General features: G+C 40.0%; 1 protein-coding gene across 2 annotated transcripts in view; it reads right to left on the reverse strand.

The window, feature by feature from the left end:
• Nucleotides 1–18,041, reverse strand: part of YWHAZ (tyrosine 3-monooxygenase/tryptophan 5-monooxygenase activation protein zeta) — a 785,842-nt gene extending 767,801 nt beyond the window's left edge. The window contains exon 1 of one of the 2 annotated variants that reach the window (XM_044065656.1): nucleotides 17,697–18,041. The gene's annotated coding sequence lies outside the window, so the exon portion shown is untranslated. The remainder of the gene's footprint in view (nucleotides 1–17,696) is intronic. The other variant, XM_044065655.1, reaches the window with a different exon arrangement.
• Nucleotides 18,042–18,603: the final 562 nt, after the last annotated feature.

Here is an 18,603-nt window from a genome sequence, read left to right on the forward strand (position 1 = left end):
AGGCAACCAGTACTCTGGACACTCTGGTCAGTTCTCAGTAACAAAAAATGTGTGGTTTTTCTGGTAAATCATCCAGGGTCAGATATTAAGACAGTTTCAGATTTTGTACCACTCAGGAAATTACAAAACGCTGTTACCCTAGTAACCAAAGTAATGTGTCCCATTGCACTAAAGAGCTGACAGCATCCTTAGCAGACCCGCCACCTGATACTTGCTTGGGTCCATGAAGAGGTAACTGATTTTGAAGTAACAAATATTTTAAATGAGTGCCTACCATTTATGCAGAACTTGGTTGAAATGCATTACATGGCAGTCTTTTTAAAAATCAAAATTAAAATATATGAAGCGCACACAAAAAAGTGGCCATTAACTGCTGGGTGGGAGAAATCTACAGATGAAAATAACCAAAATATATCGTCATTTAAACTAAGCAGGTCACTAATCTGGCTTTGCTGAGCAAGTGTGCACTGTGAAAAAAGCTTGAATACTGGACATCTGCAGGAAATAACAGACATTTTATCACAGACAACCAGTGGTGTGCAGTCAATAATGACCACAAGTGACTGAACTAGACATGTCGTTTTGATTATGGTTAGCACAGTAGTGGCACAACATAGTTATGGACGAATCTACAGCATTACATTTCAACACGTGAAAGTGAATGAAATTACGATTACCACAAACAGCATCCCATTAACTGTGCATGGGTGGAGTGGCTCCAGTGTTAAGATAGTTACAATGTTTTAATTTGCATAACAGACTTGCACATGACTTACCAGAAGCAAGACTGGTATGAAAGCAACTGCTCACTAAAGCAGTGGAGATTTACAGTTGCTACTTCAGAGTCTGGCTCTGGAAGAGTTCTTTGTCCTTTCCATTTGGCATTTACATCTCACACACTCATGTAAGAGCAAAAAAACATCCAGCTTCTACATATTTAAAGACTAGGAAGAAGGAAACATAAAAGTGTCGCTCACCTTACACTGCAGTTAATGCAGAGGATTACAGTTCTGAACTGTTAAGCTTCTTCCTGTACTCAATGATATAGTATTTAATGCCTTCTTTCCCCATTTGCCTACTGTGCAGCTTTCAACAAGTTCATAGGTTTATACTAGGCTATCTGCCCTAAGGCATTTATAAGCCTAGCCCAAATTTTTGTGGCTTACGCCACCCCTTATATGAAAAAATACTGTGCCCATTAGTTTGTTTGTTGTGCCTCTGTCCAGCAGTGACACAGAGATGATTCCCGGGGTAAACCTACGATCTCCCATCCACAGGTCTAGATTTCTCTTTAACAGAGTCAGCGAGGTGCTCTGCCTCACATGGACTGGGATTTTATTCCACAGCATAGGGAGTCTCTGAGTGATAAATCTATCCCTCCAGCACGTCCTATTTATATCCGTGCTAAGGTTTAAGTCGCTTGCTCTAGTGGTTTTGGTGGATTTGGATTTTTTTGAGGTGGAGCATGTCCATTAATTCCGGGTTGGACATGGCCTTGTACGTCAGACACATGTCATCTCTGAGCAGACGGTATGCTACTGAATAGAGCTGGAGTTTCTTCAATCTGGCAGCATATGACAGATTTTGGAGTCCCTTTATCCTTTTGGTGAGGAACTTTTGGGGTCTCTCCAATTGCTGCAGATGTCTGGTGAGATACATCCCGAATGGGGCATTGTACTCGATCATTGGTCTGATAAGTGAAGAGTACAGGGGAACAATGACCTCACTAGATCTGGATGTGAATCCCTTCATGATCAGGTGGGCAATGTAGAAGGTCTTTCTAACCACTTTAGCAATGTGAGTGTCAAAAGAAAGGCCACTGTCAACCTGGGTCCCCAGGTCCCTGATAACCTCTTCTGTGCTTAGTGGATTGCCACCTATATGGCAGCTTGGGGTTACCTTGTTTTTCCCGAAGGGTATGACTAAACGGAGTTTAACTTCAGGCCATGGCTCTGGCACCAGCTATCTGTTTCCGTGAGTCCCTTCTGAAGGATATCCGTGTCTGTGCAAACTTTGTCAGCCAAAGTCCTCCCATGCTGGCCTGTACTTCTGAGAAGTAGATGCCAAACAATAGGGGGCCAAGGACCAAGCCCTGTGGGACACCACTTGTGACTGGCTTGGAGTCTGACACAGCGCCAGCAACTCTAACCCTGTGGGTTCTGTCCTTAAGCCAGTTTGCAACCCATCTTGTGACATATGGGTTTACATTTAAGCTGGTAAGTTTTTCTACAATACCCGAGTGGGGTATTGTGTCGAAAGCCTTTGCAAGGTCAAGGTAGGCTGTATGGACTGCCTTTCCCTCATCAATGGCCTTGGTGACTGTTTCGAAGAAGTCAACCAAGTTCAAAAGGCATGATCTTCCCTTGACAAAGCCAAACTGGGTCGGGTCCAATGTCTGCAAGTCCCCTATATCTTTGTTTATGAGCTCCATTATGATCCTCTCCATAGCTTTGCAGACTAGACTTGTTAAGCTTATGGGGCGGTAATTACCAGGGTCCGTAGAGGTGCCGCCTTTGTGGAGTGGGAACACAGTTGCCGTACGCCACTCCTTGGGCACGTATCCTGTGGTAAGGCTGAGATTAAACAGCTGCCTTATGTGCGGGGTTAATTCCTCATTTAGCTCGTGTAGCACACAGCCGGGGACACCATCCGGTCCCATTGATGCTGTGTTTTTAGCTTTAGAGAGAGCAGCTTTCACCTGCGCATTTGAGATGTCCGGGAGGCTACACTCGGCTGGGATAGTTATCTCTCCTTTAGGGGGTGAAGTTTGCACTGAACCTGTCTGCCAGTATGTTGGCAATGTCTGTGGGTTCAGTGATTTTGTATCATTTTGGACTAATTCTGAGCATATCTGGGAGTTTCCACCCAGGTTCCTAACATAGCTGAAAAAGGCCTTATGATTGTCCTTTGAATCCATGGCAATTTTTCTCTCAAAATTGGCCTTAGTTGATTTTATGAGTGCTCGTATTTTTTTTACTAATAATGATCAGGGGTGACTTCCCTTTTATGGATTTTGTTCTATCATGTAATAGCTTTCTCCTCTTATTGTAAAGTTTGTTAATGGCTGGGGTCCACCAGACTGGACGTTTGCCCTTTGTGGAAAGAGTCTTGGTTTTATTTGGGATTGCCTGATCCATGCAGTCCTGGAGGTGTTCATAGAAGGCATTTGTAAGGGCTTCCGCAGCTTGGGTTGTGGTTTCCTCTGGCTCAGGGGCCTTGAAGTAACATCCCTAGGTCCACCGAAAAGTAGCTGGAGAATAAAAAAAAACAATGACAGATGGGAAACCAGTTTGCACACCCACTGTCTAAGGACAGGTTGCTCAGTTTTGTCAAGTTTGACATTTTCTACTTCTACCTCCACCTCCTCAGGAGGTACCTGAAAACACATCTGTGTATTTAAGCTTACACTTTAATGGAAGCTGCTACTTCGGTCATTTAAGTTCCACAATAGCCTTGGACAACCTGGCACAACTAGGTGGTGAACAAGACGTCAATTAGGACAGGGTATTTAGAGTGGGAGCCAGAATGCTGGGGAAGCAGACCTTTGCATCCTCCATTTTGCTTTGGGCACAGTTCTCTCATGCTTTCAGTTGGACATTTCAGGGATAGCTAGCCTCCCTACAAATATTCCTACCAAACAAGACTTCACACTACCTGTCAAAATTGCCAAGCCTCCTCCTGGGGGGACGGGAGGGGGGGGAGAACGACACATACCACCCCAGGACAAGAACATTGCAATGGGCAAGACAAGGTAAGATAGTAATAGAAAAAAGGCTTACCTGCTAAGCTCAGCACAGAAATTTTGGTTTATCCTACAGTTTTGTACACTTAAATAAAAAAAAGACCAAATCTTTTAGAAGTAACTTCAGCGTGATTCTGCTTCTCTCCATCAGCCAAATTCCCATATTTCTACCTTTACATGAAGCAATGTTGAGGCCACTCAACTGTTGGGGGGGGGGGGGGGGGAATGGGTGGATTGGGCAGGGTGAGGTGGGTAAACCAATGTCAACTCCTGAAAATGCATGCCAATTCACATTCTTCTCTTACTTAAACATGCCCTTCAATTTTTCCCTGACAAATTCTCCGAATGTCCACTGTTAAGAGCTTCATACTCACTGCTGGGGAAACTGGGTGGTGATGCAAAACCCTTTGTTCTGCAAACCTTTTGTCACTTATCAATTATGGTTAAAAATCATCAGATTTGGGCCCTTTTCATCCCATGTTTCTTGAACAAAAATGAGTTACAGCCCAGACACGTGTTTATCATAGTGGCTACAGACTACACAAACTAAATTTACCCAGCAATTCCAGTTTCAGAAAAAGGTCAGAATGCTACTCAATTGCCATAAACTTCCGAGAGCCAAGCAAAATTGTTCTCCATTATCACCAAAACATTTTATCCAAAATGTGCTGCAGGTTCAGTTTATACTTTGAGCACAGTCTAATGTGTGAACCACAAGGTAAAAGGTCTCTCAAACCATTCAGAAAACCAGTAAGAAAAACTCAAGCTATAGCTTTCACTGCGTGGTACATGGGCCTCCATTACACGAGGTTTAAGGTTATCTATGCAAATGCTCCCTTAAGGACATCATGTACAGTTTTCTGAATGTTCACGACTTTTTTTTTTTTTTTTTAAAGTCTTTACGGCTACATTCAAGTCAGTAAACCAATACTGGCCTGAATACAAGCACAAGTCAGACATTCAGAAGCTATGTAGCTGAAATACTGTCCTCAGGGGGGTCATTTGCATATATCCCATTTAAGACATCACAAAACCGAAAACTCCAGCTTGGTGTAGTTTTTCCAAATTGTTTTACTGCAACCTTTTTATTACACTGTAGCACAGTAACATCAAAATCTGAACTCCAGAGCACGATAAATCAGCAATTGCCAATGGACAGCACCAAAACACTGTATACAAAGATGTTACACTTAGAGGGGTATGCTTAAATTTAATGCATCAGTAAGAAAAGTCAACTGCATGCACAGAAGGTATAGTAGTGAAGAAACTATCCACCACACCAGAGAGACGCTAATAAAACACAAGCGGGAATTTTACTAAATACTTTTGTTAAATGGGTAAATTAATCAGTCCAGGAGCCCTTTTAAACAAGGACTAAAACCACAGCCACAAATACAAAATGCATTTAAAAAGAAACTTAAGAAAAAGGCAATTGGCAAAGTGTGCATGTACATGTAGCCAAGGAGTAGATGGTGAATAAGTACATTTACAAGAATGCATACTTTTATTAAATCACAACTATAAAAAAGTGACAGGCACATATTTTAAAATGAACACTAAACCACTGTATCTTGCTTTATGCAATACATACTCAAGGCATTCCATTAAACCTTTCTCCTACTGAGTTTGTGTCTTTTGGCTTTTCCCGTTTAGGGGTCACCACAGCGGAACTCTGGTCTGCTACTGATTGGTAAAGGATTTTTACATACCGGGTTACCAGCCCTGACGCACAACCTTCAATGACGGCACGCCCCATTCACGTATGCCTCCACACAGAAGATGCTCTAGCTGTGAATTGAACAGGACAACGTCTTGCTATGAGGTGACAACGCTACCGCAGCACCACCACCGCAGTTTCTCCCGAGTAATCTGCATATATTGTTCCCACATTACACACATGCAATTTGAATTTCTCTTTTCCAAAGATGTCAGCCCCAGTTCTCTTTTCCAAAGATGTCACCCCCAGTTCTCTCTCCTTTACAATAATATTCAGTTAGACTGTTTAGACTGATTTTCTAGTAACTGCTTTTATGGCAGCCACTAGCACTAAACATAGTTAAGGTCTCACCAGGTCCATGCAATTCCATATGGTAGCATGGGAATATGCAGAGAGAATGAATGGGGGTCAGAGTTATTAAAAATAAACTAAGCTTATTTCATTTTGTAGCCAAGGTGTATATGACCACAATAAGACTCAGAATGGAAGCACATGTTTACATGTTGGCAAATGAAATTGAGGGAATGGAAAGAAAAGATGTGGAAATGGAAGTGAAAATGAAAATAAAATGAGTCACTAACTGGGGCCAGTACACAAATACCACAACCAAAGAAAAACAAAATGAAGTGGAGAAAGGGTGGGAGGCAGAGTGCTGCTAATGGGACAGTTGAGAAGAGCTTCATCCAAGGACACAAAATATATATTTTTTTCATGTTTAGGTCGCAAACGTCCTTGATTTCTATCATAAAATTTGGAGCTTTTCTCTCTGGGCCTCCACTGAAGATGGACTTCTACCCATTTGGACTAAAGTGCCAATACAACAGATAATGTTTGTAAAACTTCCTATACTATTTTTTGCAGAGTTATATTCGTAAACTTACAGGCTTTGAGGATCTTGTTTTAATACAATTTTTCATACTTAAAAAGGAAGGGGAAATACCTGCACCGCTTCTTGGGCTTTCCTTCCCTTTGATTTCAAGCAATATATTGTAGTAGGAAAAACACAAAGGATCGAGTTAAGCTGCAGGCGAAGGCAAATATTTTATTTAAACACAAAAATCTGATTTCCTAAGCATTGTCCTCTGTACTGTTCTTCCAGGATGGGTTCTCTCTTCGTAGGCTGGCCATGGTGAAGTGCAGCTTCAGCAGTTCCTGAATGAAGATCAACCCCCAGAAGACTTCCTTCAATCTGCACTGAAATGGGCAGCAGATTGTTGTTAAACCCATATGGTGTTAGATGACTTATCTTACAGCTTCCTGAACTTCTGCATTCCACCACCAGCTTATACATCTTATTTCTGCATTCTGCTCAGCCATTCGTCTGCTCTATATTCTTTACATGCACACATACCAAACTACAGACCGAAGATTTTTCTTCACTTCAATGTTGAAGATCTACATCACTGGATAAAGAACTAAATTATGAAAAAGCTAGCTGGATGGAGTCAAAAAATCAAGCAAGATCACAATGGATTACTCACAGAAAGCTTACCAGTCAAGGTAATATTTAGAAGCTGTTAAGCTATCTTTATACAACTTCAATTTTTTTCCCTGTATCCTAGTACCCACGACAGAAAGATGGACCACTATATGTAAAAACTAGACTGTCATATAGGTACATAACTGCTCCCGTTTATGCTGAGCAGTTAAAAACTCCCAACAAATAATAGTACAGCTGCCACTTTTCATTTTGGTCCTGCAGAAATAGAAAGGTGTGGTCTTGTGAAAAATAGAAAGAAAGGCTGCCAACAGTCAAGATGCCAAAGGCAAAAGCCATCAACTATACTTAGCAAGGTTGGCACCAGCTCCAAACATTACATGGCTACTAGCTGTGTCAAACCCAGAGCTGCTGGACATGCTTCACAAGAAATCCCAATCCCTCAGGAGCTACACGCTCTACCTTTTTGGCTAGGCTTATATAGACCCTATGAGTCACTATCCATTTGAAAACAGGAATGGGCCCATCAGAAAAAGAAAGCAGATATCCTTTAAGTGCTAACAAGCATCCTTTGGACAACTAAGGCAAAGCCTTCAATTTCAGTTTTACTAGAGAGTGAGACAGCAGCTTGAAATACTAGTTCATACCATCCCATTAGACACTGCACTACACAGCAGAGCTCTACATGATTAAATCACTAGACAAAAGCCCAGGACTCCTACCATCACATCAGATGCAAACAATTCAAGTTTTTCAAAACAAAATAAGTGTATGTAGCTTCATTTTTACCAGCCAGAGGGAGGAGTTGATAATCAAAATGACCCATGCTTTCAAATGGGTACAGAACCGTGTGCGCAGCTTCAGGCAGTACTACACCCGTGAAATATTAGAATTCACACAAAATTTACCTTGGGCATCACATTATCCACAGAAAAAGCTGGCTTATAAAAATCATTAAGCATATATACATGCACACAGAGTACTCGCCTGTATATAAAATGATAGATACTTGGCTGTGGTTAAAGTGATTTGGGCATGATCATAGGCACATTCGAGCGAGTCAAGTGCCACAATGCATTTGTGCTGCTCTAATTTAGTATTTGGGCCAGTTCAGTTAGACCATGGCCTAAATCTACTGTTGTCCATCCCAACATCACTGGAGGCAGAGAAGGCATTCCACCCACAGACTTTAATAGGTGCGCTTCTGTGCGCATGCAGTGCTGCACCCACTAAAAAATCCATGGACTACATTTCACTACCATGATGTCACTGAGATTAAACTTTACTTAAGCTCAGTGGCATGATTGTAGGGAAAGCAGTAGCATAAAGCCTTCACACCAGCAAAATTAGCTACCAGACACCTTTCCGAATACTGCAAAACTGTTAAACACTGTGCTAATGTACTGCGAAGATAATGACTTTATCATAAATTCCCTGAACACACATCTTTTCTCTCTGGTTCGCCAATGAAAAGGAGCAAGTCCAGAATACAGTTGTAAATGTTTGCCACTGTGCACACTTCACAGGGTTTAATCCTACGAGGACACACCAAAAATATCCCTTAAAATGTTCTAACTGGAGAAGTTGTGGGGGAAAAAAACACCACCTCACAACATTCTATTAATTTCTTTCCAGAAGATCAAACTGCTAACAAGCTTGAATGAAGCACAGGCCAAGTACATTTCCTCGCTCTTAGTTGTATACTGCACAATTCCACAAAAGTCATTTTAAACCAGGCAGTGTTCAAAATGGGAAAAAAAATGATTTTAAAAAGGTACATTAGCACACATAAGACTAAGACAGGTAGTTAAATAAGCTGCTACTCTTACTCCAGGGTCATCCTCAACTTGCCAAGTACCAACTCTGATCAAGTAATCTCCCAAGCACAAGTTTGAATACAAGAGTCACACCCCCCGAAATACCACCAATAAAAAGCAAAAGTGACTTCTTGGATTACCCAAGTTTGTTAAACACCCATACAAGAAAAAGTCTCTCTAGATGCGAAAAATGTCAATTTCTTCACTTCTCCAATTTTAAAAATTTTGCAACTTTAGTGAATGCCGATCAAAGTCTTTCATGGAAGACAACTGGCAATAAGCAACAAAAACTGCTGGGGGGGCGATATTCTCTCCCTTCCAAACATGTGACTAAATCCATAGTTTGTTTTCTAACCTGCCTTGTGCAACTCTGTTCTGTTCTCAAACAGCTGGAAAAAAATGGTACCTCCTACCTAGTGAACTTACTTCACCTCCTTCCCTACCCCTCTTCAAACAAAAACTTATTCATTAGAACACACTGGTTATGCCCATGCAGTAACCCAGACTAAAATTTCACCCCTGTTCTAATACTTCCTAGTTTCTACTTTTACTACTCAATATTGTGTAGCATAAATGAAAGCAGGAATTATAAAACTACTGTAATGTTTAACTAGTTACTTCTGAATATTTGTCAGAAATCTGTACACAGTCATTTTAAAATACATTGTATTGTACAGAATATCTATTATTACTATTTTATTGTAACCTACTACCTGGTTACTTACTATGTTTTTATTGTAACTTTTTTTTTAACTGGTGCTTCTCTCCCTGGGCCTCTACTGAAAATGGACATATATCCGGTTAGACTAGCCCGGACAACAAATGTAAAATGAAGAATCCTAGAAACAAAATTGTAAATAAATATATATTTTTATAAAAATATACAAGCTTCTACTTTAGACTTTAGTTTAAGTTAGTTTGTAACCAGGTAAGCCCTTCAAGCAAAGCTTTCTTGTTAAATGACCTTACAATTACCCCAACTCCTCTTAAGCTTTAACCCTCTCAGCCAGAATTTCGTTACACGTAAAAGGCAGAAATCATAATTTGTAAGAGAAAATGTTCTGAATCTGCATATTATCTACAAAGCAGTTTCTGGTAGGGACATCAGTTATCCTGTCCATTAGACATACTTTCCCCAAGCTAAATTTCTGCTTTGCATATTAGATTCGTCACTATGCTAGCTACAGACAAGAGCCTGAGTTTTTTTTAATCTTTCCCTGAATTCCTTAAAAATAGATGCAGCCATCAAATTCAGTACATACAATAAATGGATAAGAACTTAAGCCTCATCCAGCCTTCACACAATAAAACATCTATAACCATACTGATGGAAGCACTAAACCAAAACTATCACCACCCAATTCAGTTGTTAGAGAAGACACAAAACTATCACCACCCAATTCAGTTGTTAGAGAAGACACCAATCCATTCACTCTCAAACCACACCTTTAAAGCCAAATGGACAGGAGCTTGGTCTGTAAGAAAGGAACATACTACCACAGACCACCTACTAGCCATCCCCAATGCCCAACAAACTTCATCTCAATGGCCAAGAATTTTGGTCCAACACTGGTCTTAAAAAAAGCTTCAAGTTACATATAGATTGGTCGGTTTCCTCACCTTATATTGGCAAAATAGTTCCAGGAAACCCCATATGCTGGCCCAGTAGCATCACTGCAGCAGACAAATCCCATTCCTCAAAGGTTACATTATACCATTCGCTGATACTATCTCACTACTGCTCATGCAACTTGCTGAACTTTGACATGTTTTGAAACAATGAAGACAAAAGTACTAATCCTTTTACTGTACCCACTGTTCTTAATAAAAGAATGCATAAACTAAAATCAATCAACCCTGGGATTGTGCATTTCAGCTATATCCATTTTTTTTTGGATTGGTACCCAGAGGAATCTGGCAGCCTACAACACTTTGGGTCAGTTCTCCACATATGTACCATTTACATCATGACACCCCCAAATTAAGCAAAATCTTTCCCAAAATGTGCCTATACAAAATACAAATCTTAAGTGCTCGCTCTTACTCAATACAATAAATGGTAAACATACCAATTTGCCAAACAAAGCACCCCTTCTTAAACCCAATTTAAGGACAAAAAAGAAAGAAAAACAAGTGTCTTTAGATCTACAATATCAGCAAGTCGAATCACAAGATAAGTCTACAATTTATATTGTTCCATAAGCATAATACATGGTACTGTGGCCACAAACCCTCTTAACTAGCTACATTCATGAAACCAATAAACAGAAGTATTTACAGAGGACGCACTAATCCATTTTAAAGGAAAACGGATATCACTGTGCCCTGTTAAACCAGACAAGATGGGCAATATTTGTGGGGACTAGATAATGATACCAGGGTCCCTTGCAGGATAGTTACTCACCTGCAAGAAAGTCAGCATTTATGTCAGTGAAGTAGTGCTGGGTATGCAGACTGCCTGCAGTGCAAGGTCATCCAGTTTAATGGATAGTTTTAATAACCAGGAGGAGAAAAGAACTGGTTTAATGAAGGTTTCAGTTGATGCGTTTTAAAATGGACATCATGCTCAGAAAAGGAACACTTGCCAGATGGTCTGGAGACATCATCCGGGACTCTGGTAACTACAAACTTGTCAGTCTCAATACCCTCTTATGTAAAACTATGCAGCACATCTCAGACCTCATTAATCTGGACAGAGTCTCTTAACCCTAGACACACTTTCTCCTCTTCAAAAGATCAAAATTGTTGCATTTACCTCATTAAAAATTCTTTGAAAAAGTAATAAAAATGGACGACAGTTATCTAGTGTCTATAGCACATCAGAACCTGGCCAACATCTGAAAATATAACCAATGCAAATGCTTGCAAGCCTGAATAAAAATACTTATGTTGTGTGGTAGACTGCTAACTAGTTTTCTGATCGATCCCATGTGGTTAGAGTTGCACACGCCACTTCAAAGAAATTACGAGTGATGTACCAAAAAGCTCAGTGTTGGTCCCTCTTGTTTAGCATACAGGCCTGTGGTTATCCAAGTTTGCAGATCAACTGTAAACAGTGTTATATGATTATCCACACAGACAACTGCTTCAACAAGGGCTACAACACATTAAAAAGACATCCAGTAAAAAAGCAAAGAGTGACCAGACTACAGCTAATAAAAATCAAGCCAAGTTTTATTCCAGGAAATACAAATGGTGAGCGCTTTCGCAGTTATAAAAATGCTTCATTCATTCCACTCAGTTTAAAACATGTGAGCCAATCAGAACTCAATAGCGATTAATAAATCAAATAAGAATTCACTACTATTTAGCGCATTAAGGAGCTAGCTGTATCATAGTGGAGGGTAACTGAGTTCCGATTGGCTCACGTGTATTTTTAAACTGATGAGTGGAATGAAGAATGTGTCTTATGAAGCAGTTTACTGCGAAAGCACTAACCATTTGTATTTCCTGGAATAAAACTTGGCTTGATTTTATTAGCTGCGGTCTCATATTTTGGATTGACCAGTTTGCACACACCACGTTTCCATTTTGGATTATTATATTAAACAGATAAATGAAGCAAGGGCAACAGCCTCAAATTAAACGTGACAGAACATACGAGTTCATTTTGGTAAAACATTTTCATGTACTAGACAGGTGACACCCCTCCAGCCAGACACTGTCACGAGGGATCTAGGCACGCACTGCTATTTCCTTAATGTGTGATCATGTGTCCTCAGTAGTTTGGAAAGCCTACCTAGATCTAACTTCCAAGGGAAAACAGAACAGATCCAGACAGCTCTTAACACCCTTTACTGATACCTCAGACTTTATTACTGACGACAGTGTACCTTTTGATATGCATTTGTCACTTGAGATCTCAGATTCATAACCAAAAGATCAAGAGACCTCAAAATTTTGTTTTTATTAGGACAGACTGACAATCCCTTAATTCAGGATCCTACATGGAAATATGTTGCATGCCATTTACTCTGTGAAGGAGTTCAAACACCAGGTTAAAGAAACTAAACCTTCATTAACAGATATGGGACATTGAGACATATCACACCAATGTATCCCTTACCTCTGGTACAAAGCTTCCACTACATGTCAAAACTTGCTTAGTAACTACCCCAAGACAACCAGTACTAACTTCTGCTTTTAAGCCAGAAAACAGGACGACATCTGAGGAAGGTATTAAAAAAGGCAACCCATTCCATTGTCACTTGAGTTGAAGTTTACTGCTACAAATATTAAAAGGCATCAAAGAAAACGCACATCACTAGAATACTCTGAAGCCCTTGTTTAAAACTTTAGTGCTTTCATCCACATTGAAGTTTGTTACTGCATCGATATCTGCAATTGGTGTTTTTTTGCTAAATTTTAAACCAGTGCAAAGGGGTTGCGTGTTGCAGCCTTATACCCTAACACAGGTACAACAACCTAATGAGCACGATTGCAAAATACCAGACCACTGCACACTCATGAACACTTCTAATTCCAGCTATAGCACAAATGCACTACTTGGTGGCTGAAATGGCATGAAACGTTGTCCTACTTTAGCTCATCCTTCTGAAGGTGACCAGGCTGCCCCCTCCCACAGGATGAGCAAACCACGGGGAGCCCTTTCATGCCCACTCTTCCAGTCATGACGATACCTTCAGGAAAGCATGGTATGTGTGAAAAAAGCGGGGGGGGGGGTTCATCCTCAGTGTGGCACAGGTTAAATTAGCAGATTGAACAGATCAACATTCTACATACTCACATCTATTTAAAATATGCAAATGTCTGAAGTCACAGAAACAGAAATATATGGGCGTCATAATTCTACAAAATTATTCTACATACTCACATCTATTTAAAATATGCAAATGTCTGAAGTCACAGAAACAGAAATATATGGGCGTCATAATTCTACAAAATTGAGAAAATTCACAAACTAGTAGTCCCCACAACTGCCAAGCATTTTTTTTTTAAAGACAAGACTACCTTTTCTTCAGTACAAAAATTAACAGCACACAAATGACACTGCATATACATTATTCATATCTTCTGGTATTCAAAAATATGGCTAGTCTAGCATTCATAATCCCTGGATATTGTACATACTCACAGCAAGTGTGGTTTCTCAACACATCTGTCTTTATTGCACATTTTAGTATTTTGTCCACTGCCATCTTATTTACACATTTTAGCATACAAAAACTGATTTAACTCCCATGATGGTTTTTAGTGAAAACTGGACGTTTTAAAACAGTAGATGGCTCCCCATCAACTCTACTAGACTGCTCAAGTTTCATTTCTTACTGGATTGCTCTTTAGTGTGCGTTCATTATCCAACTAATTTTCAAATCAGGATTGCCGCATTTCTGCAAGCAGATCTATTTTGCTTACTTGGCAAGTGTACTGGTTAACAGACCTTCCTGCCCCAAGCTGGCCCCAGTGGACAATTAAAGACAATAGTTTAAATATATGCACAATATTTACAACTAGGTCTAGTGCACAATATTTATGACTAGCTCTTTTCCTTTGTAGCATGATCATTTTGGATTCCTTTAGTTTAGGACTGCACATTTACATGATAGTTTTCATAACTTTTGTATAAACTTCTTGGTTTTAAACGAGAAAAAATTAACAGATCAAACTGAATTATGTTTGTAATTATGCTCACATACAAACTCTTCCCCCAGGTTTCAGTAATTTCAAAATTTGCCAGACAGCATAAGCTTACACACCCAAAACCCAGTTGTCACTTACTCCTACTGTAAAACTGTGCCAAAACCAAAGTGGATATTCCTTAGCTTTTTTTTTTTTGCAGCATGGTAATGTCAAGATAGACATTTTTAAACGGCTGAACACCACATAACACCAAACTCATCTTAACAATTTATCCTAACATCACTACCCATACCACTTAGTTTACCCCACCAAGCTGATCAAAGACAGCATCTTAGGCCTTCCTCCTCAAAGAGAGAGGCACTTTACTTTCCCCATCTGTGAAAGTTGGTGGCACTGGTGCACAGAACTAATCAGACCAGAGTAACAGTGCCTCTGCTACGTAAATCCAGGACGATCAAAGCCAAACAAGTTGCATTGAGGAAATATCTAACTTAACTCAAGGAACAAGAAAAACAGGCCAATTCAAGCGATCCTACCATTTCAAGCCACCCCACCCCAATCACGCACCTATGACTGCTACAACCACACACATATATGAACACTACAGTAATTCTCAAAGAAAAAACAAGCTTCAACTGTACCACCGATCAAGGCAACATATATGGTAAAAGATAAGGATCACTGGTTCCTTTGTACAACTCCCAAATCTTTCTATCCCCACCACTATTCACCTGTAGGGGAGATACATGTATACAATTATAACCCACATTTGTACATGTACACATTTTTAGAAGCCCAAGGTCTTCATTATTTAGTTTTAACACAATAAACTGGCAACTTTATGGTCTCTCACCCAATTACACCCCCCCCCATGTCTCATTCTTTATGAATATTCTTACTCTCCTCACTATATTTACAAATTTATTAATACCCAAACACTTCCTTGCAAATAGCCTAAGTAATCATCCACACTTGGGTCACCGCTATTCACAGGCTTCCCGATTTTCTATACCTAGTACTTTATCCACTCATCTGAAGGGTCAGCTTGTATCACCACCACTTCACTCTTCCATGTCCAAGTGAATAAAAGGGAATAATTATGTCACCATTTATTGCTATTTCTGAGTTTGTCACCCAATTTTCTTTAATAGTTTATTCACATTGTTCCATCATCTCTGCCTCAAAGCTTTCTCTTTGCCTTAACTTCACAACACTCTTGCAACATAACTGCATATGGAGTCGGCTCGGCTCAACTAAAGTTGCCTACACAGATAGCAGTATACAGCATTACAAACCAAATTCAGCCCCCCCCCCCCCCCCCCCAAACAACTTCCAGCCTTGAGGACGGACACACTTACTTACCGCTGCCCTATCCACCTTTAGGTTAAAAAAATGCACTGCAGTTCTAAAGAAAACATTTAAACTCCCGCTCACCCAGTATCGAAATTCTTATTTTTTTTCAACCTGTCATAAGAATATTACGAGATATCCGTTTATTTCCACCCATTTACGTTAGTCACTGTGCCCAATGTCTACCACAACACTGTCCCCGTTTATTTCCACCCATTTACGTTAGTCACTGTGCCCAAGGTCTACCACAACAGTCCCCATGAACAATGCTACTTCATGCCACCTAATTCCTAGAGACACTGGATTCTCAACGATATATATATAACCCATCTACATTTCTCCCCTAGAATCCCGATCTCCCACCAAAATCTTCTTCATTTCCTCCTTTCTCGACGCTATATACCCCATACACATTTCTCCCCTAGAATCCCGATCTCCACCAAAATCGTCCTCCGTTCCTCCCTTCCCAAGCTGATCTTTCTGTACGTATATTAGACCTTTCTCCTTCGTGGACCCAGTTCTTCCTAAAATACAAATTACAAAAAGCAAGACCTTGCTATTTCATTAACACCAAAGACTATCCCCAAAATGCAACGACCACTGTTCGCTGCCATCATTTAACTTAAAAACCTAGTGTTGTTCAGCAAAATAAATACATTCTCCACATTTAAAGCGTTAAAGCTTTAACTTGCAGTCCAGTAGATCCTAGATTACACGGTTACAAAGGAATATAACCGAGCATAGAGACACGCCTATGTAAATAAAGCCAATCGATGCGCTTGTACTCGAATTTCAGCTTACTACTGAAGATCAGACCTGCTTTGCTGCATACTTCGGGGGACTGTCACCATCTCGTGCAATATATACACATTACAGCTTAGCGGAACTAAAATACAAAACAAGTGGAAATGATTCAAAGAACATCCGACCCCCCCCCCCCCAAAAAAAAAAAAAAAAAACACTGTTGTACTACACGGTACGAAATCATTTTTATCAAATGCAGCTTGTAAGATTTCAGAGGCAGGCCTGGCGTTGCCAAATTGGTTATAGTGAAAGGGAATGTAAAGCGTGACAATGATAAAAAGGTGACTAACGCGCGCCCCCCCCCCCCCCCCCCCATTACGAATCCTTCCAGGTTATACATAAAAGAACTCCTTATCATGGCGGATGTTTCAGAAATCCTATAAACCACACACATCTTCACCACATGCATCCACAGGAAAGCGTCAATGGCAAAGAGCATTTAAAAATGTATTAAAGTACCAACACAAACTATCGGGCAAAAACAATTCCAAACTGAAACAGCCCAATGATTTTCCTTTATAAAACAAAATCTGTATATCCGTCGCATAACCCAAAATTACAATTTAATTAAAACGAAAAGCAGCGTTGCTGTACAGACATTATTATATATATATATACACACACACACACACTGACAGAAAAACTACAAAGATTAAAGTGGTGAAATTAAAAGCAAGAAAAGGACCCCACCCCACCTTACCTGTTAACATTGTAGAAAGGACTTGTATGCTATTAAGATTTTTTCCATATTACTATCGTTTTTTTAAATATCACCTGCAGTTTATTTCCCAACACAGCATGCATTTTCATTGTTACTGCAGAGAACGTAAAGAAGCAAGCTAACGCCAGTGCACCGTATCTACCACCCCATTCACCTGGCTAATGTAAATAGAGGCGATGTCCAGTCCCAAATGGAGAAAAAAAAATGCAATCTCATCCCTCAGAACACTTCCAACAGCTAACCTTCAGGATAAATAATGTTTTAGACCACTGTAACACCGTCAAGAGTATTACGTTACCAACAAACGTTTTATTACCTGCCCAAAAATGCTCTGTTTGGAGGTAAATGACCAAACCCATTTTTGAACACAGCGGCTGTAGATGTACAAGGGCCCTACTATGTCCTCATAAAGAAGATAACATAAAACAAAATTAGTTATTAAATACTGAAAATCAGTATTTTGCAAAAAGAAACATACATATCATGTCGTACCTCCCCAAACTCACCTGTAGAGATAATACCTAATACAAAGCAGCGCTTGCTCAGATCTGCTTCGGCTGATGCCCTGTCGTCCACTGTCTCAGACTAGCTTCACATCCACGGGGTTTCCTCCAATCGCCCAACTCCGATAGCAGGGGTAAGGGTGGAACGTGACGTCAAGCGTAACCGTGGCAACCAATAACAGACAGGATAAGTTGATCTTGACGGCTTGGTGTAAATTTACAGTGTGCGTGAGTTTTTCATAATTTAAACGATTTTTAGGGCTGATGCTTTTCTCTACTTGGTCACTGAAGTTTTTTTTTAATTATAATTACAACTGTAGCTGTGAATATCAAATGAATTTTTCTAGGGATGTGGAGTGAAAGTCTAAGCTGTAGAGAGGTTCCTAAATGATGAAGTATTTGGGCGTTGTAAATTGTAGGTGGTTAGATTTCCAGTAGTAGTACGTAACGGAGTGATTTTAACTGTTTTGCTGGTTGATTATAGGCGTGCCCAATTTTCTTATCAATAAAAAGTTTTTTTTTTTTTTTCGTTTAAGCAAGAATGTTGCAGTCCTCGTATTCTTAAACTTGGGAACCAGTTGTAAGGGAGGCTTCTGCAAGTTTCGTTCTAATTTTGACTTAGGCGAACGTTTTCCTTGTATATTTGGACCTGCTAGCCAAACTTTCTGCCTAATTCATCCAGAGCCAGTTACTACCTCTCAATGCTCCCATGTTTTGGCTTAAATTCTTCCTAATTCGTCGCAAAACCGCCGATCTTTGGGAAATGTGGATTGTCCTTAATAAATAAGGGCAGTACTTGGGATTATCGATTTCATATATTTTTGCTAATTTACATTCTTATTCTGTCAGCCTCTGAAGTTAATAATGCTAATTATTTAAGTGTGCCCAGCTCTTTGTGTCCCTGACTCTG

The sequence above is a fragment of the Protopterus annectens genome, chromosome 3.part0, assembly GCF_019279795.1.
Source record: "Protopterus annectens isolate FY-2018-M chromosome 3.part0, PAN1.0, whole genome shotgun sequence".
Classification (NCBI taxonomy): Eukaryota; Metazoa; Chordata; order Ceratodontiformes; family Protopteridae; genus Protopterus; species Protopterus annectens.